The sequence below is a fragment of the Columba livia genome, chromosome 4 (genome assembly GCF_036013475.1).
Source record: "Columba livia isolate bColLiv1 breed racing homer chromosome 4, bColLiv1.pat.W.v2, whole genome shotgun sequence".
Classification (NCBI taxonomy): domain Eukaryota; kingdom Metazoa; phylum Chordata; class Aves; order Columbiformes; family Columbidae; genus Columba; species Columba livia.
In genome coordinates, this window is record NC_088605.1 from 62815984 (window position 1) to 62842402 (window position 26419).

At 37.1% G+C, this 26419-nt stretch overlaps 1 long non-coding RNA gene across 1 annotated transcript in view; it reads right to left on the minus strand.

The window, feature by feature from the left end:
• Positions 1 to 6469: 6469 nt before the first annotated feature.
• The window catches only part of LOC110357101 (uncharacterized), a 131643-nt gene continuing 111693 nt past the window's right edge, over positions 6470 to 26419 (minus strand). Inside the window, exons 20-22 of the long non-coding RNA XR_010472403.1 lie at positions 20181 to 25441; positions 18630 to 18718; positions 6470 to 13212 (exon numbers count right to left, since the gene is read on the minus strand). This is a non-coding gene — a long non-coding RNA (uncharacterized LOC110357101). The remainder of the gene's footprint in view (positions 13213 to 18629; positions 18719 to 20180; positions 25442 to 26419) is intronic.

The window sequence follows — 26419 nt, forward strand, 5'->3', positions numbered from 1 at the left end:
TTCCCTGTCCTTCTGGAACTGAGGGGCCCAAAACTGAACACAATATTCCAGATGTGGTCTCACCAGGGCGGAGTAGAGGGGAAGGAGGACCTCTCTCCATCTACTAACCACCCCCCTTCTAGTACACCCCAGGATGCCATTGACCTTCCTGGCCACAAGGGCACAGTGCTGGCTCATGGTCATCCTGTTGTCCACCAGGACCCCCAGGTCCCTTTCCCCTACACTGCTCTCTAATATGTAATTTCCCAACCTATGCTGGAACCTGGGATTGTTCCTGCCCAGATGCAGGACTCTATACTTTCCCATGTTAAATTTCATTACGTTATTCCCCGCCCTACTCTCCAGCCTGTCCAGGTCCCGCTGGATGGCAGCACAGCCTTCTGGTGTGTCAGCCACCCCTCCCAGCTTAGTGTCATCAGGACTTCATGAGTACTTACCCATCTTAGCACTATGTCCTTAAACAAGTTTCACTGGGAGCAAATGAAGGTTACCACCCTTTCTTCCCTTGTAGTGAATTCATGCATTATGCACCCTATGACATTCAGGAAATAAAGACAGACAGACAAAGACGTTTTTCCTCCAGGCTACAGCAGAAAATCCACCCTTACTTCCTCTTCAAAGATATGGATGGACTACAGTGTCAACAAGCAAAGATACAAAAGTCAAATTACCACCTTTTCACCTGTTTTCTTTTTATTTCCAATTACTGCATCAACAGATGATGAGTGATTTTGGGATATTTTTGTTCTCTCTCATTACAAAGCAATAAGCAATTCTTCTTTAATTGGAATCACTGTTACACCACTATGCTAATGTGAGGTTTCAGAAAAATCTAACAGCAAAATACATAATAAAACCCAAAACAAAAACTAAGGCTTTTATCTACATCCATTTGTAATGTATGCTTGAAAATCTGTATGCCACTTCACATAGTGAAGCCTGAGAAAAGAGAGGATTTAGATTGAAAATCTTTCCACTGGTTCTTGAAATACAATTTTTAACCTCAGTTACTCAACAACATTCCAACTGGGGGAAAAACAACAACAACAACAACAACAAACACACACACACAAAAAGCAAAAAACAAAAACACACACAAAAAACCCAAACAAACAAACAAACAAAGCAATCTAGTCAGTTCACCACAGGGACAGAGATAAAAATCCACAGGTCATTTTTCGATAATTATTATAAGAGCATTTATCAAGAACAGAATAACAAGTAACTGAGGTACAGCTTCATGATCTTACAGTATGAACACTCTCTCACTTAAAAAAAAAAAAAAATCTTCTCAAAATTACTACTAAAATGAAAATCACAATAAAGACTTGACTGTAAAGAAACCAAAAACAACAACGAGAAATTATCTTCTTATTCTGGTTTCCCATTCAAACAGTCAAGATGAAGTACCTAAAGGATCACAAAAATAATGAAAAGCTCACATAATATAGTAGAATACAAAACAAACAAACAAACAAAAAAAACCCAACAACCATTCAATCTAAAAGTCTATACAACTTAGTGATCAAAACTTTTAAGTCCACACTTAAAGTAGTAAATTTAAAGCCATATTACTTCTCTGAACTTAAAAAACAGGTCAACCTGTACAAAGTACCAACGTGCTTAGATTCAATGAGAGGTAAATGATATTATTTCTCTTTGCAGTAATGAATAAATTAAACACATACAAATACATTAAACTGATCAATTTCACAGCTTCTTCCTTGTGGGGGAAAGGCATAATGCACTGCTGTCTCTGATTTTCTGAAGAGTACATTGAACTGTAAAAATCCTACTTCTCACACACAAACACAAAAGAAAAAAGAAAGAAAGAAAAAAAAGTCACAAAAGTCTAACTTTCAAAATTCATTCTGCAATAACAGAATTGAGAAATGCAAGGGATTCAAAATTGTCCTGAGATCATCCCTACTCATACCTTCTCATTAAGACTGCTGTTATTACATTCAGGCTTTGTGCAATGGTATTACTTGGCTATTACATGATTAGCTCACTTCAACTGTCAAAGACAGTAAGGTGAGTATTTTTTCCAGTTCACCATATTGAGAAGCCCGATTGTTTTTCAGGTTATTTCCAAGTCTGTGCTCATTCACCTCTAAACCTCTCATGTTGACTCATGTCATGTTCTCCTTTATTTTCAATTATTTTAAGTCAATTAAATACTCTCCTCCAGTCTTCTCAGGTCCTTGCTTGAGATCAGACTCAACCTCACCTTGTCTGAGCCCTACACAAATTGTCTTGCCCTTAATTCCAGAGGTTTTTAGATTAAAATAAAATGCCATACAGCAATCCATCCATGTGGGATAGAAATTATTACACTCAACCACAAAATTCTTTCTCTGGCCTTAGCATCTCATAGGTTTAGTAGAATACTGCAGTGTTTGAAGTTGTAATGATGATACTCATATTTAGTTTCCTTCAGACAAACATACAGGAGTTATTCTACATCTGGATTACTTCATTGCCCAACCACACAGAACAAAAGACAGTAATGATTTTTTTTATATATATACTGAAGACATACACAATCTCCTAGTCCTCTCTTAACATTACCATCTACAATTATGTTTTGAGCCATTTTTTTTACTCTACATTATAGTACATTCCATCTCTCAGATACCAAAAAGTAGCCCCTGATAAATTTGTCTCAAAGAGAACATGTTGTGTTTTCAAAAGCAGGTAATAGATTTAGATCCTTAGACCTTAAACGTTTTCCAGACTGCATAGCAGAAATGAAGGTGAAAAAACATGAGGGCTCCCAGTGTAGAATTTTCCTGATGAATTGACAAGGAAGAGCAGAACAACCTAAATAGTTGTGTTTTTTTCTTAACTATCCACTTGTACATTGTGCAGTCCCATCCTCCTGTATTTGGACATTACAAGCTAACAATCTCCTATCAACTTGATGAAAAAATATGTTTTCTGAGAAGGAAAACTGCACCACAGAACTGAACTGATTTAGTTCTTCCCTTAATGAATATTAAAATATTGAAGTAGCGTTAAAAACATAATTTTTACTGACGGTTTATACCATTAAGAAAATCCCATTAATATTGGGTTTTCCGCATGAGATACCTTCTAAACCTATTCCAGTTTAGGAGATCTAGTAAGATTGTAGCCTATGTCTTCAGATTTGTGAACTCCCTGGAGCTACGTAAAATAAACAATATTAGAGAGAACATAATTTCTCTCTAAGAAGGCATGTGCAGCCATTGCTAAACACTGACATTTTTGGTCATTCACACAGACCAAATTAAGCTGATAATGTCACTACTTGACATTACAATTTTTGTTTTATAAATATGGTCCTGCACTTACTGCATTCTCATAGAAACTCTTAAACCAACTTCTGTGCTGTATAATACTTGATTCATTCTATTGAAGAACATTGACATAAATTAATCTATTTTAGCTCTTGTATCATTCACAATTCCTTCCACAGTGATTAAAGATTAGATGGTAGAACAAATAACAATCAGTCATTCATTTCAGAATAAAAAAAACCAAAACCATAATGTTTTCTAGGCACTCTAAGCTTAAGCTTAATAACTAGGTTTCACTGCTGATTAAAACATGAACTACTTTGCAGTAACTGGCATTCTGTGAAACAGAAGAGTAGCTGAAGGAAAGATTTATTTTTTCTACTTTTAGTACTTTCACAAGCTATCCCCTTTGCTTAAAGGTTGAAAATAATTAATTTCAAGTCTTTAATAATGATTAATATAATGAAGTAAGTGATAACATAAGATGAATACCACTTATGTGATAATATATTACACATTAATGGATTTGCCATCCTCATTCATCTAGCTGAGGACCATGTTTTTGACAGTTACCATCCCAAGATGCTTTGGAAAAGATGTATCAAACTTCTCAGTATGGAAACAGTAAATAACTTGCCCTTCTTCCTGTCTCATCCGAACTGTTTGAGATTATGCTTTAAGACACTTATGTAGGTGACAACATCTGCAAATTCTTCTGGCTTGTGGATCAGGGTGTCCTGACACAGGACAGTTCAGACTGAGAGGTGGACTCTTCTCATTGGCCTGACTCTGTTGCCAGGCAATTTCAACTTATCTCCCTAGACCATCTGAAAGCATTAATAGTTTATCCACATTAACTGTTTTTCATTTAAAACCCCTAAACAGGAGATACTTTCTGTTCGTTGGTTGCTTTTATCTTGTTATGTATTCCCCAGACTAAGAAACAAAGAATTCCCTGGTTCTCCCAGTTTTACATGAAAACCAAACAATGTATTGAATAAGAGGCTTAGGGTCTACTCTTTCTCTCTCTTAAGCCTCAGGAAGATCATTACCACTTTAGTTCCTGTGATGTAGCAAAAAGTGACAAGAAAGAGATCATAACAAGGGGTTATTCAATGTCAGTGAAACTTTCTCTTAGGAGATCTACACCTTAACTTGTTCAAAGCAGAACAATTATAAATTCACTCCACTACCTTTGATGTTTGTAAAATTCAGAAAGGGAAAGCACTGAAACAGACCAAACCCTGAAATTGAGGTTGTGACTTACTGAAGCATTCCATATAGTGCAGGACTACTGTAAACAAAACCAATATGGAAATTAAATTAAACAGTGAAGCTGAAACTACAACTATTTATGTGAAAAAAAAAATGGTAGATAATTTTGCATTCTTAATTTCAAGACAAACCTAGGAAACTAGTAAGAAGAATTAAGCTTTGTTATTTTTCCTTTAATACACTGTGGTTGAACATCTGACATCCTGTTCTTCAGGGACATCCTCATCTTACTGGTCCAGAGAGAAAGACTACCATATTTCCACAAGGTTTGTGGGCCTACACTGACAGAATTGAATTTCTGCTCTTTTCTATTACCCGAACTCACTCACTTATATTGCTTCCTCCTCCTTTGCCTTCTCTTTAAAGACAATCAGGTTTAGCCAGCAAAGAATGATTCCTTTCATTGCTGCTGTGAATCTGTCACTAAAGCAAGCTAAAAATCAACACGTGAATCATCTTGATGCTCCTGTGAATTTGCCAGATCATTGGCAATCTTGCAAAAGTACCTTCTATATCTCTGTTTCAGCACCAGGCTATCAGCAAGAGTCCACAAACAAAAGCTGTGTATCCTCCTTGTTGCTCCTTAGTCTTCCTATTTGGTGCTAGCTCCTTTCTTTCAAGAAAGTGAGACTGGACCCAGACAGCAACAGTGACACCAACACCACCTCTAGCACACCAACTGCCTTACCTCTACCACTCTTCCCCAGGATGAAAATGAACATCATCTGCAATAAGGACTTTACTAAAATACTCCACTTTTATTATAATGGAAATACCACTTAAAGCTTTACATTCTAGAGACTTTGGTTTTGTCTTTCTCTTTCCTTCTCCTGTAATCTTAACAGAAGTTGTGTCAGGGTGAATCCAGTCAACAGCCAAACACCCACCTGGCCTCTCACTCAATTGCATCTCCTGCAGGAGTGACAGAAAACAGAAGGCAGTTGAGAAGATTCATGGAGTGAGATGACGGTTCAATACAGAAAGCAAAAAGTTGTGTATATGAGCAAACAGATAAATTAACTTGCTACTTCCCACTGGCAGGCAGCTATTTAGCAACTTCCCAGAAAGCACAGCCAATGGTTGCCTCGGAAGACTAACACTATAACTACAAATATCCTCTCTTCCTTCTCCTTTCCTGGATATTTTATTGCTGAGCACACTGTCATGTGGTGTGGGACATTGTTTCAGTCGATTTGGACCAGCTGTCACAGCTATGTGCCCTCCCAACCTTTTGCTCACTCCTAGCCTACTCTCTAGGGGTGGGGAGGGAAGAGAGAACGTCTTGCCACTGTGCAATCAGTGTTCAATAGCCAAAACACTGGTGTGTCATCCCACTAATTTAGCCACAAATACAAAGCACCACATAGGCTGCTATAAAGAAAGTTAACCTCATCCCAGCAAGACCTAGTAGGAAAGCTTATATGATTTAAGTCTGTCAGCTTGCTATGGGAATTAGAAGGCAAAGACTAAAAACTCTGGAACTTCCATAAAACCTCAATGTTCTCCAGTGACAGAATAATGCAAACTTCTTTGACTCTCTGATCCTCCATATTCTTTCAAAATAAAACCCACTAACTCCGTGCTTCAGACCTCTTGTGCATAGTGCTTTCTCCAATATAAGAAACAAGAAGAATGCAGCCAGTAGGATTTTCTATCACCTGTTTATAAAGTCACAGGCATCCATGTAGACACCAGCACCAGCTTCCCCCACAAAACCCCCAAATAGCAGAAAAACTTTTCACATTCCCAACTGCTTGAAAACAGTAAACAGGAGAGCAAAGTGTAATAGCATGTTTTCTTTCTTACCTTCAATGTCCCACCATAGGTGTTTGTCAAGATAATGCTAATAATTCCTTCCAAAAAAACCCTTCAAATTTTGGGAAATAGACTGGTTTAACTGAGGAAGACCACCTTTCTAGTCATAAAAGCTGCTTACCATCCAGTTATATTCATTGGCACAAATTTTATGCTTCTTCTGTGCTCTTCTAGTATATTCTGCTTCTACTTTGAAAAGTTGACACATGATGAAAAATCAAGATGCTGGAAAATCATTCTGCAGTCTGAATTCTATAGCAGCTTTATAAGTATCTGTCACCCATCATAATCTTGATATCCATTAGCTTTTGTCTATTTTTTCCCCTTTCTTTTTCTGCTGGGACTCAGCACAGGAAAAGGATGGATCTCTATCAATAAGAGTGAAAGTTCCTTCAAGAAGAACTTGTTGTAGCTTTTTACAACACTTTTAAGAGTTAGAAGTAAGGTTAATTAAAAAAAAAAAAAAAAAAAAAAAGAAAAGTAAACAGCCATATAGCTAACCCCACTTTGATATAATCCAGCTTCACTGATTTACAATGAAATTTTCATATGTATCCTCAGACTCTGATAAGAATATGAGTCACTTCTGTTTTTAATCAGGACCGCATTCAATTTCACCTACATTAGCTGAGGTCTAAAAATCTTTGAGACAGCAAAGTAATGCACCCATTATAACTTCTGTATTTCATTAGTTTGAATATACAGTATTTGTACATTTCTCTATTTATCCCAAGCTTTTCTGCAAGCATGCACTTTTTTGCTAATCATCAACATCTGTCTGTTTTTTTCACACCTTTGTCTCTATTTTGTGCAATAAAATGAATAGTTCATAATTCAGGATAGATCTGGTGACAAAGAAAGCTTCCAGGAAAACCTCAAATAAAAGCACAGGACTATGGTTGGATTAATATGGATCCCTTAAAACGTAGCCTCCAAGCTTCTTCTTGGCCATTCTGAGCACAGGTCACATGCTGTCATCAAGTTCAAGATTGTTCATGATTTGATTACTCAGTGTTACACTATCCTCACATCCCTTTCTGTAATACTGCTCTCATAATGTGACAGAAGCTCCACATTGCATTGCTTTGTGTCTGTTTGAATGGGTTGACTTGGTATCTGCCGTCTGCTGCTGTTCTTTGGTAGCATGTATAGGCTGTATCCCATAGCCAGTTGCCTTTGGAACAAAAAGAGCATCCTAATGGGAAGAGCTTCACTAAGGCTACCAATGTCATATTTCATCTACAGCAAGATACATTTTGGAGACACATGGAAAGCAGAGGAAAGTGGCTTTTCTTCTGTCTTTTTGTTTCTGGCAGCCCCAGACCTCAGTCATATTTCTGCCAGTCTCTTGCTTATGCTTACCCTCAGGGCAGTTCTCATTCTCCCTGGCAGCTGCGTTTTTCTGCCATGAGTGAAACTTCATATCCCAAACATTAGTGGTCAATCACTTAGCAGCTGCTGGGACCTGGCTCTTGGGTCCCTCAGTTGCTGTCATGGATTGAAGCACACTTCACAATCTACACATTAGATTGAATTTAACTCCATTATAAGCACAGAAATCTGTAATTCATCAGAAAACTTCTGTAGTCTTAATGAAAAGCTTGATGTATGATTACACTTCTTAATGAAATCCATATTTTTATTATCAGTTCACTTTATATGTGAAGAATAAAATAACCCTTAGATATTTTCCATTTGCATCAGTTGCCTGCTAATAAATGATCAACTACTGTAATATTTTTCTCTGATATTTTTAATCTCTAAAAGTACTAGATTGTTAGTAACTTAAAACTGCAGGATTGGGCTATGTATCTCCTTACCATTTGCTGAGTGAAGATTCATTATCTGCAGTCTTGTCAGTATTTTTATCTTCCTTTCTTCCTGCACTCACTTGGGCTTACATGATAATACTTTTGTTATTTTTTATATATTAAATGCTGATCTTATGCTTTCAACACTATGAAAATACTCAAGTCATGTAAAACATCTGACCTTTAGAGCTGAGACAGTAAGAACGTTCTACAGTATATCACTAAAACATTATTGTTACAAAGTATTCAGTAAACTGGAAATGCCAACATAAGGAAGCAATTTCTTCTACTTGAAATGTGACTGTTATTTGAAATGTGATTAGTGTGGTCAGTAGAACTAGGGAAATTATCATCCCCCTGTACTCAGAAATGGTGAAGCTGCACCTCAAATACCGTTTTCTGTTTTAGTCCCCTCACTATGAGAAAGAGTATGAGGTGCTGAAGCAAGTTCAGAGAAGGGCAACGAAGATGATGAGGGGTCTGGAGCACAAGTCTGATGAGGAGCAGTTGAGGGAACTGTGGCTGTTTAGCCTGAAGAAAAGGAGGCTGAGGGGAGACGTTATTGCTCTCTACAACTACCTGAAAGAAGGCTGTAGCATGGATGGTGTTCATCCCTTCTCCCAAGTAGCAGGTGATAGGACAAGCGGAAACAGCCTCAAGTTGCAACATGGGAGGTTTAGATTGGATATCAGGAAAAATTTCTTCACTGAAAGGGTTATAAAGCATTTGTACAGGCTGCCCAGGGAAGCAGTTAATTCACCATCCCTGAAGGTTATTAAAAGATGTGTACACATTTTACTTAGGGACATGGTTTAGTGGTGGATTTGGCAGTGTTAGATTTATGGTTGGACTTGATCTTAAAGGTCTTCTACAACCTAAATGGTTCTATGATTCAGATTTATTTATGCAGTTTCTCTTACTTTAATCAATTAATTGTGTAACTACATGTTTTTGGCCATAAATGCGTTTAGCTACAGCAGTTTCATTCAGAACAGCTGCTGATACAGTTTTAGTAAATGTGCCTGTACACACATATTTCACTCTGCATGAAATTGTCTTCCTCTTTAGAAATGATCTCCATTTCAGCCTTGCTCCTACCCATCTACTCATCAGCTAACTCACAGTAAGCACACTTTGTGCCAGTGTCCCTCTCAGCTGGAAACAGAGGATTTTTCTTTTTGTTCCTATCTCCATATGACAGCAGAGTACAATCACTCAGACTTTTTAGGATTATTTGGGGAGCAGAACACACCAAGGCAGCTACCTCTGGGGGGCTGGGAAGTGTTTCCCTTTCCTTGTCTCTACTTACACTAACACATACCCACACAAACATTAGTCAGTGTTACTGGTGGGATGGCAAGTCAAAGGGTAATTGTAAGTAACTTACTCTAGTACCCTTCCTAGTTTCTTCCTTCAGGTGAAATTCAGGAGCTCCCAGGAGAGAACCACTCTGCTGAGCAAAGCCCCTGACCTAAGCAGTACCTACCAGAAAGCTCTTTGCAAATAGACCTCAGATTTAGCTGAGTGACTTAGTAAATCATTGACTTCAAATGAAAACTAAATTGACTACTGTCTTTTATTCCCCTACAGTAGTATACTAGCATGCAGAATACAACAGAAGTTCTCTGGCCCTGTTTAGATAGGTTGGGTATTGGTTTAAATTTAGAGTCTGGCTTGCAACTGAAAAACAGAGATCAGATACTGTTTTTCAGCCTGTACAATGAGAAGTTTTGGGTGTAAAAGCTGCTCAAATAGAACAAAGAGATTTACTTACTATAATCAAGAATGTACATAATTTTTCTGTTCTCCTCTTACAACATCTTGCCCTAGATTTCACAGAAAAATTACATTTTTGAATAATATTAGACAGAATATTAATATTTCCATACTTATAGGCAAAGAATTTTTGGTGATGGTGGTTATATGAGAGGTTTGGGAAACCTGAGCTATAGCAAATCAAGGCTACTTCCCAGAACGGCACAACAACATGACCAGTGTCACTTCTAGGAATTAAAGATTTGCATTACAGGACTTCTAAGATATTCATCCTATTCTATGATGGTGTGTATGAAGGGATGAAGACTTATTGCAAAATTCTAAGCAATAAACCCTATTAAAGCACATAATATAGAGGTCTAGTTACTTTGGAATTTTAGAGCATTTTAAAACATTTTAGTGCTAGAATTTGTACGGTCGAATAGGCAGCATAGATGTTATTCCTATTACTTCAATATTTTCAGTTTTTATATACTCTGAATTATTTTTGGAGTCAGATAACAACAACAAAATTTAACTCCTAGACAACAAAGCTTTACTGAAAAAAGACTTGGATATCCATTCATTTGAGCATGACAAACTCCCTGGGGATACAAACAAAACCCACACCAAAATGAAACAAACTAACAACACGCAAGAAACCCCCAAAACAAAAACACCCCCCAACAACAACAACAAAACCACAAAACAAAACAATTAAAAAAACCCATCACAACTTGACTTTCATGACTTCTTGAGTCAGAAAATATTCAAGTGACTCTGTTGCCACATATGAATTCAATATGGAAATTAAAAATCTTCAGAGAGAGGGATAATGAATTATTTTGCTAGAAAACAAAAAAATCTTATGATCTCCTAAAGAATAAGCTTTACAGTTCAGTTTCTTCCCACTGTTCACAACTTCATTTCAGGAAGCCTGTAATGATTTAAAGGCTGCCAGGTTGGAGCTAATCAATCTTGCATATTTCCTTCTGCAGAAAAACATCATCAAAAACAAAAAACAAAAAACCCAAAACAACAACAACAACAAAACAAACAAAGAAAAAAAAAAAAAAGCCCAAACCCATCCATAGAACAAAACCCAAACGCTAAATGAAGGAACATTCGAAAACTGAAACAATCTTCTAGGTCTCATTATCAGTCCTCTTTGATCCTTCAATGACTTCTTGACAATTAAAAATCCCCTACAACTCAGAAACGTTCTCAACCAGCTTGTTGAGGAGGACTGCAAAGTTTGACTAATATAAAAATCTTTAGCACAGATATTACTAGGCTTGGTTGTGCCTTGAATAAGTTTCTAAAATTTTGTAACAACAGAAAGACATTTGATAATCAACTTTGCAAACAACACAAATATTAATGCACTTCTCATTTTGACCAGCAATGTCTCTTAAAATTAGATTACCTAAACTTGTTTTAACTTCTTTGATGTTAAAAGATTCCAGATACATACAATTATAACTGATGCATAAATTTAACACAATAAAGCATATTATTGTCTGAGTTGTTTCATATCACTCATGACACACTTCAATTTTCATTTGTGCTAACACTGATTGAAATCCTGACTGTACTTGCCTTTAGAGAGACAGAGAAATCCTGACTCTTTCAATGCAGAAAAACAAACTTCTTTTCTTTTTTTTTTTTTTTCTTTTCTTTTTCCCTAATAAGTACAGGTTTCATATTAGCAGTGAATTTCTAATCAACGTAATATGATATAATCTCACTTCTTACTCTGAAGCAGAAAAATATGCAATCTCTAGCAACTTCTTCTGAGGGCAAGTACAATTCATAATGAAAATTAATTTCACACTTCTATTTCCTATCTTCTACAAATAACAAATACTTGTAACACAAGGACAGATGTTTTTAATATATTCTGTTATCAGATTAGAAATACAAGTAAAATGGATGAAACAAAATCCACCAGGATGAAGGACACAATGCATAATACTATACTGCTATTAGCATAATAAAAATGTGTAAATTATGTTGGTCCTGAGAAAATTGAGAGTAGTCCTTAAAAGAATCTAGACAGAAGATATTTGTGAATGTTATGAACTCTAATCTTCACTTTCCATGACTACAACAAGATATCACTTAGTAGTAAACAGTTGCTTTGAATTAAAACTCATTGGAGAATACTGTAAACAGCAAAGCAAGGTGTATCTTTAGAAACTGTCTACTTTAAAAATGCATGCTATAATTTAGTTCTATTTTCTAAGTACAGAATTAGAGCTCTGAAGTTCCTTCAGCAGTAATATTTGCCATTAGAAAGGAGCAAATTAAAAAAAAATCACTATGTTTTAAAATAACTTCATGGATAGGATGAAACATATTTTATTACACAAATAATATTGGACTTCTTAATAATATAATTAATGAAAATGTTAAAGATTTGGCAACTTTTTTGGAAGGCAAATAAAGCAAACCTTTATAATACAGCCATGAAGTTACACTCATATTTATGTAAGACTATAGCTTTGTAGATTACTTTAAAATTCAATTTCCTCATAAAGTATCACCTTACTACTACAATTGGATGAGTTTGTTTCTATTGCTGTTGTTGTTTTGTGCTTTTTTTGGTGGGTTGGTCAGTTGTGGTTTTGTTTTGTTTTCTTTCCATCAAATTCCATTATTATGTGCAAGATGTGTTTTCAAGGTACAACTGAATTAATCCAGGTAAAACTGGAGACGATCCAAGGTAAAACTGAAATTAATATGGATGAGTAAAACCTTAAACACCTTATTTTCATGATTACACTCCCATTTTAGTCAGAGAAGACAGACATGAGCACCTTGCAGGAACAATTTATCTCACCCTAAAATAAACATTTAAGAAGTTAGATCACTCTCTAGGGAAGAACCTACAGAAAGTATATCATCAGTTACTTAGACTGGATTCATCATTTCAAGGCAGCTGAAGTCAGAAAAGACTGAATTCACACTGAATCATAGTGAGTATATTATCTAGTCAATAAGTTTAAAATGTAAAAACCTTTTATGTTTTAGTTAAGTTACTCCTTTTATTCTGAATGGGAAGATATCAGAAAGATAGAGAAAATGTTTACACCAGGGCTGTATTTATGAAAGGAATGCATCTGCCATCAGCCTTCATTTCCCTAAGTACATCAAGCTTCTATTGGTCCACCTACAGTCCCAGCTCAGGCATTTGTTCAAGCCTGAATTACATACTGATGACAAGAATTGTCAGTTGTATCTTGGACTTCTGATATGAGTATTTGCTGATCTTTCTGGAAAAACAAAAACAAGACAGAATGGTGATTTTTTTACATCATGACATTAGACTCTTGTGTTGTCGACATCTTGATCTTTCACCTTAATTACCAGCAAACAAAAGATCTGAACATTCAGTAAAACTTCTGTGGACTGGTGGTGCATGCAATTATGAATTTTAAGCTTTTTTTCCTAAGTAAATGTGAAATACCTGATCACAATATGAGTTTTTTCTGCATGGGTTTATTTGTCTCTTCATCCCTCTCTTACTCAAAAAACATTTCAAAAGCAATGTCCAAGCTCAATCAAATGAAACATCAGTGAGACTGAGGTTTCAGAGATAATCAGTCCCCACATATTTTGTAAAAACAGGTGCACAAATAAAGGTTCTATGTTAATTCCTTCCAAGGGCTGTGACATGAATTCCGATTTTGTGGATGTCAGAAAGTCTGAGCTAAATTGAAAGTTCTTTGGAGACCATATACTAACTTAATTCCTCAGCAGAAATTTACATCTCTCTGGTCTCACATGTGTAACATCATCTTCAGATAGTAGGACTGGGCTTTCACAGCTCTCCCTAAAGACAGAAGATGACTCATTAGCAATGATGACATCGCTGAACGTTTCAATGGAAATACTGAGCCCAGATGCTTATTCTCCAATTTTTCTTTCATTTTATATTCAAAGCTGGAATGTACTTTAGTGAAGTTTCCAGTTTGTACTTGTAATGATCAGGTTGTAGCGGTAAAGCCTAAAAGTTCAGGTTGCTGGGATGAGATCGGTGTGATTGACTCGCTCTCTGAAATGCCTGTACACCAGCGCATGCAGCATGGGGAATAAGCAGGAGGAGTTAGAAACCTGTGTCAGGGCAGGAGATTATGACCTAGTGGCAATTACGGAGACATGGTGGAACAGCACATGACTGGAATGTGGTCACAGATGTCTGTGTCCTTTTCAAGAAAGACAGACCAGCCAAGCGTGGTGGTGGAGTTGTTCTTTACGTGAGAGAGCAACTACAACATTTTGAGTATTGTCCAGGCATAGATGAGGCGTGACTTGAGAGTCTGTGGGTGAAAATTAAGGGGCAGGCTGGCAAGGGTGATATTATTGTGGGCATTTATTATAGGCCACCAGATCAGGGTGAGGAAGTTGATGAGGCCTTCTACAGACAGCTGAGAGCAGCCTCACAATCACAGGCCCTGGTTGTGGTAGGGGATTTTAACTTCCCTGATGTTTGTTGGAAGGACTACTCGGCTGGCCAGCCACAGTCTAGGAGGTTCCTCCGGTGCCTTGACGATAACTTTCTGCTGCAAAGGCTGAAGGAGCCAACTAGAAGCCATGTACTGCTGGACCTCATCCTCACTAACAAGCAGGGTCTGGTTGAAGCAGTAAAGGTTGAGGGCTGCCTTGGTTGCAGTGACCATGAGATGGTGGAGTTCAGTATCTTACGTGGCAGGAGCAGGATAGCAAGCAGAATTGCAACCCTGGATTTCAGCAAGGCAAACTTTGGCCTTTTCAGGCAATTGCTAGGGGAAATCCCATGGGCAAAGCTGCTTGAAGGTAAAGGGGCCCAAGATAGTTGATTAGTGTTCAGGGACTGCTTCTACTGGGCACAAGATCAGAGCATCCCGACACATAGCAAGTCAAGGAAGGGAGTTCAGGAGACCTGTGTGGTTAAACAGGAAACTGCTGGGTATGCTCAAGTGGAAGAGGAGAGTTTATAGATCATGGAAGGAGGGGCTGGCCACTTGGGGAGAATATAAGGCTGTTGTCAGAGGGTGTAGGGAGGCAACTAGGAAAGCTAAAGCCTCCTTAGAATTAAACGTGGTGAGAGGGGTCAAGGACAACAGGTAGAGCTTTTTCCGATATGTGGCAGATAAAACTAACACCAGAGGCAATGTAGGCCCACTGATGAACGAGGTGGGTGCCCTGGTGACAGAAGATACAGAGAAGGCAGAGTTACTGAATGCCTTCTTTGTCTCTGCCTACTCTGCCAGAGGCTGTCCTGAGGAGCCCCGTACCACTGATATCCCAGAGGAAGTTGGGACAATGGAGGAGTTTGCCTCAGTTGATGAGGACTGAATTAGGGAGCAGTTAGGCAATCTGGACATCCATAAATCCCTGGGTTTGGATGGGATGCACCTGCGGGTGCTGAGGGAGCTGGCTGAGGTTATTGCTGGACCACTCTCCATCATCTTTGCCAAGTCTTGGGAAATGGGAGAGGTGCCTGGGGACTGGAGGAAAGCAAATGTCACTCCAGTCTTCAAAAAGGGCAAGAAGGAGGACCCAGGTAACTACAGACCAGTCAGCCTCACCTCCATCCCTGGGAAAGTGATGGAACAACTTATCCTTGGTGCCATCTCAAGGCATATCAGGGATAAGAGGGTCATTAGGGGCAGTCAACATGGCTTCACCAAGGGGAAGTCGTGCTTGATCAACCTCATTGACTTTTATGAGGACATAACAAGATGGATGGATGATGGCAGAGCAGTGGGCGTGATCTACCTTGACTTGAGTAAGACATTTGACACAGTCTCCCGCAGCATCCTCACAGCTGAACTGAGAGAGTGTTTGGATGATGAGGTAGTGAGGTGAACTGCGAACTGGCTGAAGGGAAGAAGCCAGAGAGTCGTGGTCAATGGGGTGGAGTCTAGTTGGAGGCCCATATTTAGTGGAGTGCCTCAAGGGTCAGTACTGGGGCCTGTATTATTCAATATATTCATCAATGATTTGGACGAGGGAATAGAGTGTACTATCAGCAAGTCTGCTGATGACACGAAGCTGGGAGGAGTAGCTGACACGCCAGCCAGGCGTGCTACCAGCCAGCGAGACCTGGACAGGCTGGAGAGTTGGGTAGGGAAAAATTTAATGAAACATAACAAGGGAAAGTGTAGAGTCTTGCATCTGGGTAAGAAAAACCCCAGGTTCCAGTATAAATTGGGGAATGACCTATTAGAAAGCAGCATAGGGGAAAGGGACGTGGAGGTCCTGGTGGACTGCAGGATGACCATGAGCCAGCAGTGTGCCCTTGTGTCCAGGAAGGACAATGGTATCCTGGAGTGTATTAGAAGGGGGGTGGTTAGTAAGTAGAGAGTGATTCTCCTTCCCCTCTGCTCTGCCCTGCTGAGACTACATCTGGAATATTGTGTCCAGTTCTGGGCCCCTCAGTTCAAGAAGGACAGGGAACTGCTGGAGAGAGTCCAGCACAGGGCAACAAAGATGATTAAGGGAGTGGAGCATCTCCCTTATGAGGAAAGGCTGAGGGAGCTGGGTCTCTTTAGCTTGGAGAAGAGGAGACTCGGGGGTGACCTCATTAATGTTTACAGATATATAAAGGGTGAGTGTCATGAGGATGGAGCCAGGCTCTTCTCGGTGACAACCAGTGATAGGACAAGGGGTAATGGGTTCAAACTGGAACACAAAAGGTTCCACTTGAATTTGAGAAGAAACTTCTTCTCAGTAAGGGTAACAGAACACTGGAACAGGCTGCCCAGGGAGGTTGCGGAGTCTCCTACTCTGGAGACATTCAAAACCCACCTGGACAACTTCCTGTGTAACATCATCTAAGTTTTCCTGCTCTGGCAGGGGGATTGGACTAGATGATCTTTCAAGGTCCCTTCCAATTCCTAACATTCTGTGATTCTGTGAAAGTAATGCTGATGCCTTAAAAAATGCAGAGGAACTAATGAGACTAGCTCCAGAGGACCACTTACCTTTACAAATAGAGTACCTTTCACTATACTCCACTCATATGTTAAAAATCCTGTTTCCAAATACAAATAGACAATTCAAATACTCTCATCATAAACAAAGGTCTGGAGAAAGTATATTTTTTCTATATTTGAAATAGATGTACTGAATAAGACAAATCTACCATGTTGCTTAAGACAGATGAGATACAAAGAACCAAAGAACCAAGAGGAAAACATTGTGAGTGAGGAACAAAGACATAATTTGAGATCTGTGCCTCAATTTTTTCTAAATAAATTATTCTATAGAAAATAAAATTAATTGTCCAGAAAACTATTTTTAACCCCTGAAAAATCTGCATTTCACTCATATCTGAATTACAATTGCATAGAAGTAGATTCAAGAAAATGGTTAATAACTTAATTTTAAACCTCTTCACTATGAAATTAACAAATATAATTTAATTGCAATTTCTTGCATGATTAATAGGCTAGATTTTCATTCTTAATTCCATCATGCAGTCTGTTAAATATGGCCTTTTTGTTAAATTATTTTAATTTCCTGAGAGATCAAGCTGCTATTGCATGCAGATTGTGTTATCTAACACCTCATATTATTATTTCTAATTTTCATATCTATTTGATTAATGGTTTACTTTGATGAGTCTTATGCACTAGGAAGACACAAGCTGATAAGTCTTTACACCCTCAAGTAGAACTGTTTGGACTGAGGGAGCCTGATGATGCGATTCAGAATACAGAAGTATGCTGATGTAAATTAAGTGTACTATAAAATCTTAACTATTACTGAAAGCTATTCTGCTTGTAATGTTAATAATGAAATAAAAACCATAGGCACATATATTTGCTGGGTGTATTGCAAAGTGAGAAAGTATTTTTGGGATTTAATGATTAGATTTTTTTTCAATTGACATTTATGTTTAAAGGTGTTAATGGTTACAGAGTCAACACATTGCCTTGCAGTCTTTTTTTCAAGATTTGTTCTTACACAAGCAAAAATTACTAGATGGTGAAACCATCACTTTACACAAGTCTTGCTCCAGGGAAAGAAATTCTTTGCAGCCCAACAAGATATGGAATTGAGCTATGAAAATAAAAAAATCCCTAAGATCCTGAAGGTTTCTCAGAAGTCACTAAGGGCAGACACACTGACTGGACGGCTGTTACTGGTGTCACATTGATAAACACAAACCCCTGCCAAGGCAGAGAGCATATCACACTGGACACCCCAGTTCTGCAGTCCAGCCTACACTCATGAGGTGGAGCAAAAATGATCCTGGTGCTGTGCTGAAGGGTCAATGAGGTTGGGAATGCACACAGCCCCTGTCTGCAACCACTCCTGATGATTAAAAAAAAAAAAAAAAAGTGACATAGAACAAGCAGCATTCAAATGGATTCTCTTTGGAGAGTCCTTAGCAAGAGAAAGAACTTGTAAACACGTATAATAACACTGAGACATGCCAGTCACCATACAAGCATCTACATGCACACCTTGGATACTTCAGACAATTCTAAGCTTATTTACAATACAGCAACATGCACAGCTGTACATAACCACCTTGATTTGCTAGCACAGAGTTTATAAACTGTTTCCCCCAAAACCACACACACTCTGCTCAATCTTCTCAAAGAATTCTTAGTGTTTGGGAATGAGAGATGCAGAGTGACAGCTGATTGAGAAGTTTTATTTCAGTTTTCCAGGCAGATAGATATGAGAGCTATACCTTTCACTCCAGGAGAAGTTTCTACCATAGAAGCAATTGGTGCCTTGTAGAGACCTGGAAATTGCTATACAGGAACAATATGTATGTACCTAGACGAGAAACAGGAAAGTTGCACTTTCAATGGAGCCATACTGTTCAGCTTTTCCTCCTGGTTTCACTGATCAGCTAATACCCAAAAAATATCCATGAAAAGAAGACCACTTAAAAATGTTCACATATGTCCATTTTTATTCATCTAAATATGTGAGTGCCTTTGCCTTTTCTAGATTAATTTTAAAGTATATACATTATTTTTCATATTTTAAATGCAGTTATATGCATGTGGCCTTTCCCATTTTATTGCAGTATATTTTAATTAAATAGTTTATTGTTTAACAGAAACTTTTTCAGTTCTTTGAAAAATTTAAAATCCATTTGGCTTACTGAAAAGATTTTAAATATTTATCTTCTTTCCTCAACATCCTTCAATATCTCATCATTAAATGATTACTTAAGTGATTTAAGACTCTGAAGAAGAATTTTTTAGCAAAATGTCAACTATTATGAATACAGATTGGTAACAAACACTGCTAATCCAGACTTACACACTTCAATTCAGTGGATACAGTCTGAACAATTCTTTTTTAATTTCACTTTTCATTTACTCAAGTCTTTTTCCTATAAACTTATACAATTCCTAACTTTTATTATTGCCAGACACATAAAAACAGCTGCTCCAGATCATCTAGGTTTAGACAATTTCTAAATTCCTTATAAACATTGTAATAATAAGCTCAATGTTAAACAGTATGAGCTTGAACCTCATATTCCATTAGCAATTTTCTACTGCACACATATTCCTGAAAAATAGCTGAAAACTACATTTCACAGACAGAGCTAAACAGTTGGTGTGTCGAACTGTAAACTTCTAGAAAGGTTAACTATGACAAGGGCTGCTAGTAACCGAATTTCTACTCTCTGAAAAATCTGATTTCAAATTATAAGATACTTGATACTGGATGTTTGCATTTAGCATTTACTGAATTATAAAATCCTCACAAAACAAGATGCCCTTAAGGCAGAAACTGGCAGTGTGGCATCATGACAGTCCCTCAGTTTTACTTCAGTATTTGATGCCAGTATGCTCAAGATTCACAAGCAATACGGGACCAATACACATTATGTCACCTAAATAAGGCTTTCATTTTTACACAAAAGGCAAAAGAAAGATAAAGACAGTCAGTATTCTACCAGATATTTGATAACCATACTCTGTGCTGTGGGTTCTCAACCTAGGTACAAACAAATGTGTCAGAGAGATGCAGAACTGATGTTTGATGTCTATGGTCTCTTCAGCTATGTTGAAACTAGAGAGTTGGGTTTCACAAAGTGTTCACAGAAAGTAACTCATTTCAATAATTCAATTTAATTGGCTGAATGAAGCAACAGTAAAAAGCTGGTAATGTTTTCAAGATTAAAACAATATGACAGTTAGTCAAATCAGTTTCATTTCAAATTTCTCTGCAGAATAGCTTTCCACAACTATGAATTAGTAGAACTGGAGTAACTTACAGACATCTCCTCATTTCAGCTGCACCATTTATTTTGGGTCATCATTTTCTGAGACTCTAGTCCAGAACAAGTGTATGTCAGGATAGCATACGATGTAAAGAGAAAGACATGCAACAGAAGAAAAATTCTACTCATTTACAGTGAAACTGAAGACGCATGCTTAATTGTACAGATAACTTATATATTTACACACACATTTACATATTTACTTCTATGTTTTGCTTGATGCAATTGTGAATTATGGTCTTTCCGAAGAGAATTAGAAGGTTATGAATGCATAGAATATGTTCTTTAGAATGGGATATGTAAAATTATTGCTCGCAATATAAAATAGGAAGTTCTTTTTTTCTGTTGAAAGACAGGAAAAAAGTTAAATAAAAGTATCCAGGGGTTTAGAAACATTTACTGTGTCAGACAATCCAATAGAAAAGGGCTCTACTGTATTATTACTTTTTTTTTTTTTTTTTTTCACTGGGAGACTACATATGCATCATATTTTTTCCTTACTAGTATTTTTCATACAAAAGGCAGTAATACAGCTTTTGAAATTTGGTAGGTATTAAGATAAGGAATCTAATTCTGAATGTAACTCTAAGATTTCTTGAAGCTCAAATATGCACTGCATTGGGGGAATTATACTTTTATTAGTTTCAGTTCACTCTCTTTTCATAGAATCACAGGGTGGTTTGGGTTGGAAGGGACCTCTGGAGATCATGTAGTCCAACCCACCTGAGAAGGAGACTGCACAACCTCACTGGGCAGCCTGTTCCAGTGCTCTGACACACACAAAGTAAAGAAGTTTCTTCTCATATTCAGATAGATCCTCCTATGCTTCTATCTGTGCCTGTTGCCCCTCATCCTATTGTTGGGCATCACTGAAAAGAGTCTGGTCCCATCCTCTTGATATCCACTCTTGAGATATTTATAAACACTGGTAAGGTCCCCTCTCAGCATTTTCTTCTCTGGGCTGAACAGACCCAGCTCTCTCAGTCTCTCCTGATAAGAAAGATGCTTCAGTGCTCTAGGCCCCTAACCATCTTTGTAGCCCTCTACTGGACTCCCCCCAGTAATTCCTTGTCCTTCTTAAACTGGGGAGCCCAGAACTGAACACAGTACTCCAGATGTGGCCTCACCAGGGCAGAGTAGAGGGTGTAGATAACTGTCACTTGACAAGACTCCTTACTGAATGCCTACAACTGACCAGTCTGGTTTTAATGTTCCCTCAATTAGCAACCTAGTTCCGTGGAATATAGGTATTTTACAAAAGTCTCTTAAAGGAACTGAATAATACAAACAACATGCATGACAGAGAGAGACAGAGAAGCCAAACAAGCTTGACTCTTCAGTCATTGCTCACTTATGCTCAAGTGATAGAGCCTGGATTAATAAGAGAAATGGGATCATTGCAAACAATGTTTCCTCAGGACTTGTGCTTTCAAAGATCCCTCACATTCATATGAAGTAATGTATCTGCACTCAAGACAAACTTTCTGCTCTTCAAAATGTCTGTCCACAAAGATTGGGTCCATTTTCAGTGGACTGGTCAATCACAGTGCTGTACAGGAGAGGACCAACTTAAGAGCAGGTTATAGAGAGAAAAAGTCGTGTTAGACCTTTGAGGTGAAAATGACCTTCCTGCCTCTATGCACCTCTTCTCAGTGTTTTACTTTCCTGAGATCACTGGAAACTTGCAGCATCTGATTTACACTGTTGCTTAACAGATGGGCTCTGCTGGCAACTTTCATGGTCTGAGAGCCATTCTTGGCTCTTGCACCAAAACAAAAGAAATTTTCTTCTCACCTTGTATAGTGCTTTTAATTTGTCTTCCAGGTTTCTCTACTGATGCTACTATGTAAATAAAACTTGCCCAAAAATGTTGTATAAAAATATTTTGATAAATTAGAATGACAAATAGCTGTTAAACAAATATATTTGTTAAAAATAATGTTATTTTAATCCTTTGTATTTGATAATTTGAAAGTTGGAAGAAAAAAAAACCAAAACAACAACAACAAAAACAAACAAACAAATAAATCTTGGTCCTTATTCCCAACAGAGAGAAATTAATTTGAATCTCCCTTGTCTTGAGTTGATGACTGAAACATTTTGTGATTATACTTTAAACAAACCAGATTTTTCCTGTGGCTATATTTTAGGAAGGATGAGCCCAGTTTAGTTATTTACCACCACAGACCATGCAGTTTCTCCTCTTGGACAGGTGGAGATAGTTAGCAATAGGTCATGTGGCACACATCTCAGGTTTACATAAAGGCCAGAAATTAGACATTTGCCTGAATCTGCTTTTCCTAACTGATTTGCTACATACCTCATGTCAGATCTTTGGGTTATTGTTCCGAGATACTAACCTTCTTCCCCATCTGTACCGGCACAGTTTGTGCCTAATACAGACAGTGCAACTTTAAGGCATTGCAACAATTGAGTTTGGGGGAATTAATTAAGATGCTTCAGATTTTATCCTGGGTCTGCAAACAGGCTGTCAAGTTCAACTGACTGTTTAATATGGCTATTCTTTGTTAAGGTAATCAAATGCATTTTGCAGTCAAATAACACATCCAGTACAATACAATATGAGAAAAAGGACTTTAGTTCTTCACTCAGACTAGTTTGACCAGACTCTAGTCTTAGATTTGTAAACAAATGAAAAAAAACCTCATCCATCATTAGAAGTATTCTTATTATATACTGATAGGGTTATCATATCCTTTCAGAGACAAGCTATCACCATGTACATGTTTAAGCAGAATTTATACAACTGGCAAAAATACATACATAGTCTGAGATTTACAAATTACAATATTCTCTAGCATTTTGCTTTTGTTTATCTAGTTCCCTTGTTTAGCTAATTTCTTACTGAGCTTCTCTCATCTCCACAGTTGAAGTTGCAGGGAAAACAAAAGAAAATCAAATCCATTCACTTTACATGTCTTGAGGCCAAACATCTGCCTGAATGGGATGCAAAATACATTGAAAGATTGTGGCTTGTTACTCATGACTCCTTTTTTTCACCCTTCAGATGCCTGTGATGCATTTCATTTAAAATTATTAAAATGAATTTTAAAGGATGCATCTTACAGATGTTAAGTACGCTGCTTCATTTTGACTAAATTCTCTCAGGACACAGCAAGTGCAAAAAGCCTTTGAAAGCACAAACCTGCTTCTCTAAATGAAAGGTCACATAAATGTACAAACCCTCTTATTTTCAAAAAATAATTATAAATAAAATCTCCTATGTTTGTGGAAGGTTATTATAAAGAAAGCATGTATTTTTTTAACTTGGCCTTCAGTTACAAATCACCTTCTACGGCACATAAAAGAATATTAACAAATGGATGGGTTACAGCTAGATCTTAATAATAACAGACATCATCTGTGTCACAGCCTTCAGGAAAAGAAATGCTTGTTGTCATTGTTTTTGGGTCTTCAGTTACAATTAAATGTTCCTTTAGCTTGTGTCAAAAACAAAAACAAAAACAAAGCATGAGTATTTTTTTTTGCTTGTTTTTCATCTGAAAATGAAATGGCAAAGCTTCTTATTTAACTCAACCTTAATATATAGTTTGCTTTGTTTTGGACAATACTTGCATAAAAATCTCTAAAAAGAAACAAAGTGAATTGAGGAAAAGAGAGAGAAAAAAAAAAGCCACTCAGAGCAACCACATGAAGAGTGGTGAGCAGGGTGAGCAGTGCAGCTTTGCGCTCGCTTACTTCTTCGCCCACCCTGCCTGCCTCTCTATGAGAAACCAGCATGCCATCACTCAGAATAATGAAACACTCAATCACTTCTTCAACCAAAATCAGATCAGCTTAATTTCACAGGGAAGGCAAGAATTATTAAACACTTCAGATAACTATGCAAATGCCCTTTGTTTTACAGTCAAGAAGGCAAGATATTTTCAGCTAGACTGTACACAAAAATTAAAAAGGAGATCAGAGTTTAAAAAGGAATTAATATGAAGGGCTTCACCTCCACTTTCCTGAAATATGTCTATTTTTTAAAAACACATCAGGTTTTTTGAAAGGGTATGAACAGACTTTTTTGCTAAAATACAGAAAAACGTAGTAAGCATAGTAAGAATTCTGATTTTTATTCAACCTTTAGAAGTGATTTGCATTGAAATAAATTTTATCTAAAGTAAAGTAACTTCACAAAAATTGATCAAATGGGGTAAGGAAAAGAGAAAGATTAAACAGAAACTTTACAGAATGTGTGAACAGTTGAAGAAATGAAAAATTTAGAAAGCACACAGTCACCACAATACATGAAAGTGTGAAGACATTCTCAAATCTTTGTCTAAAAAGGGTTGAAAAACTATTTTTAAGTAATGAAAGTAACTTAGGCTATTATGCAACACTGAATTCTGACGCAATGTTTCTTTATATCTTTTCCTTTTTGACAAGACAGTTCAAGGGTGTTTTTATGCTGCTAGATGAACCAGCTAGGAAAAATATCATAATGTTTTGTACACATTTTACAACCTACATTTCTCCTTTCATTTTGGCATGGCTGCTTCACACAACATGCTTGTGAACAGCAGAATGAGATGAGATGAGATGAGATGACAAAATAGCTTACAAGACTATTACAGGCTGGGAGAGGGGAATGAATGGGTATCTTACATCTATTTGTGATTTATGCTGCTGCCAATCACTGCAGCATCTTGGCATGACTGCCAGCTTCTTTTAATACAAATACTCTGTCTTGAAAGCGCTATATATATTGGCATTAAAAGGGAGTTTTCCTTCATAGATAATATAAATATAAATAAACATGAACAAAATAAGCAGATGAAACACATTATAAAGTCTTTTTTTAATTCAGTCAGAAATAGTTCTTAGTCTTCAATGCCACTTTTTCTTTTCATAATTCAGTTTCTGTTTTCTTCAGTGCTTTTCTAAATAGAATTTCAAATGCAGACTATTGATTCAATTGATTCTATTGGCTATTTCATGTCAGCCTGTGTTTAAATGATATGAGGTGGACATACCAGAGTTAATTTCCTTTTCAGCAGGTTTACTTTGTGGCTAAGCAGTAGCAGGGGAGAAGAACAGACATCATTATAAAAAATAGTTCTAATTTTGGGCTTCATTTTCTTTCCTCAAAGCATGATATTTATTCTTTTACAATATATATTCTCCATCTTCATGAGTTTTCCTCTCCTTCCTTTTGTCCATTGGTACTTAAAGACGTGTAATATTTTTAGCATATTTCTGATGTGGTTTCACTGAGACCATTGTTATTTCTGGGAGAAAAACAAATGAACAAACAAACAAATCAATGATTTAAACAATGAAATTATACATTTACATTTTTATATTTAGGTTATACTTTTACCTAATACTCATTTTAGTGCTGTACAAATCAACATAGAAATCACATAAAATTCCATAAAACAAGATGAGCCGTTTTTCTTTTCAATGTATCAAGGCTTTTCTATATAAGCGATGATTTTCCTCCTCATTCCCCTTTTCCTTATCTTCCTTAAACATATATTAAGCCATGAAACCAACACTCAAGATATACAGAAAGTAAGAATGCTAGGCAGCACTGAAATTCCAGATTAGTCATGGGATTGCATATAATTTAAGTAAAATTTCTTTTTTTTTTAGTTTATTTGATAAGAACTAAAAGCCTCTATAAAAACTGGAGAAAATACTGACGTTGAATTTACTAGATTGTTATTTATCAAAAGATTGCAGAAGGAGCACATAATATCTCCGATTAAATAAACAGAAATTTGAATGAATGAGGCAGCTGTACAAAGAAGAGTTGATGGTGTTCTGGTAAATGGTATGACAAATACTACCTAATCGTATGTATTTCAAAAATGGCTATGCTTTTATTCAAAGACAGAAAAACTTCAAAATTCAAAGAAAAATAAAAAAAAAATCACTGAACCAAAGTACTGTGCTGCATTGTCAGTAGCAAAATGAAGAAAAGCAGCAGATGCTATCAGAAACTGCAAAGAAATGCCTCTGGTCCCAAGCTAACTCACACAGAAATAGTTCAGGAGCTACTAAAATTATTTTTACTCTATTTCCATGTCCTTTGTGACACCAAGCCACTTTTATGAGTAAGATCACATAGTGTGGCCAGCTTAAAGACAGTTGGTGTTTCTCATAAACACCAAAATGCAGAGAGTCCATTGTTATTTCATATCATATGGCATGTCACTGTTACTCTTTTTGCTAACAGGTATTGCCGCTTTCAGAGAGGAGCT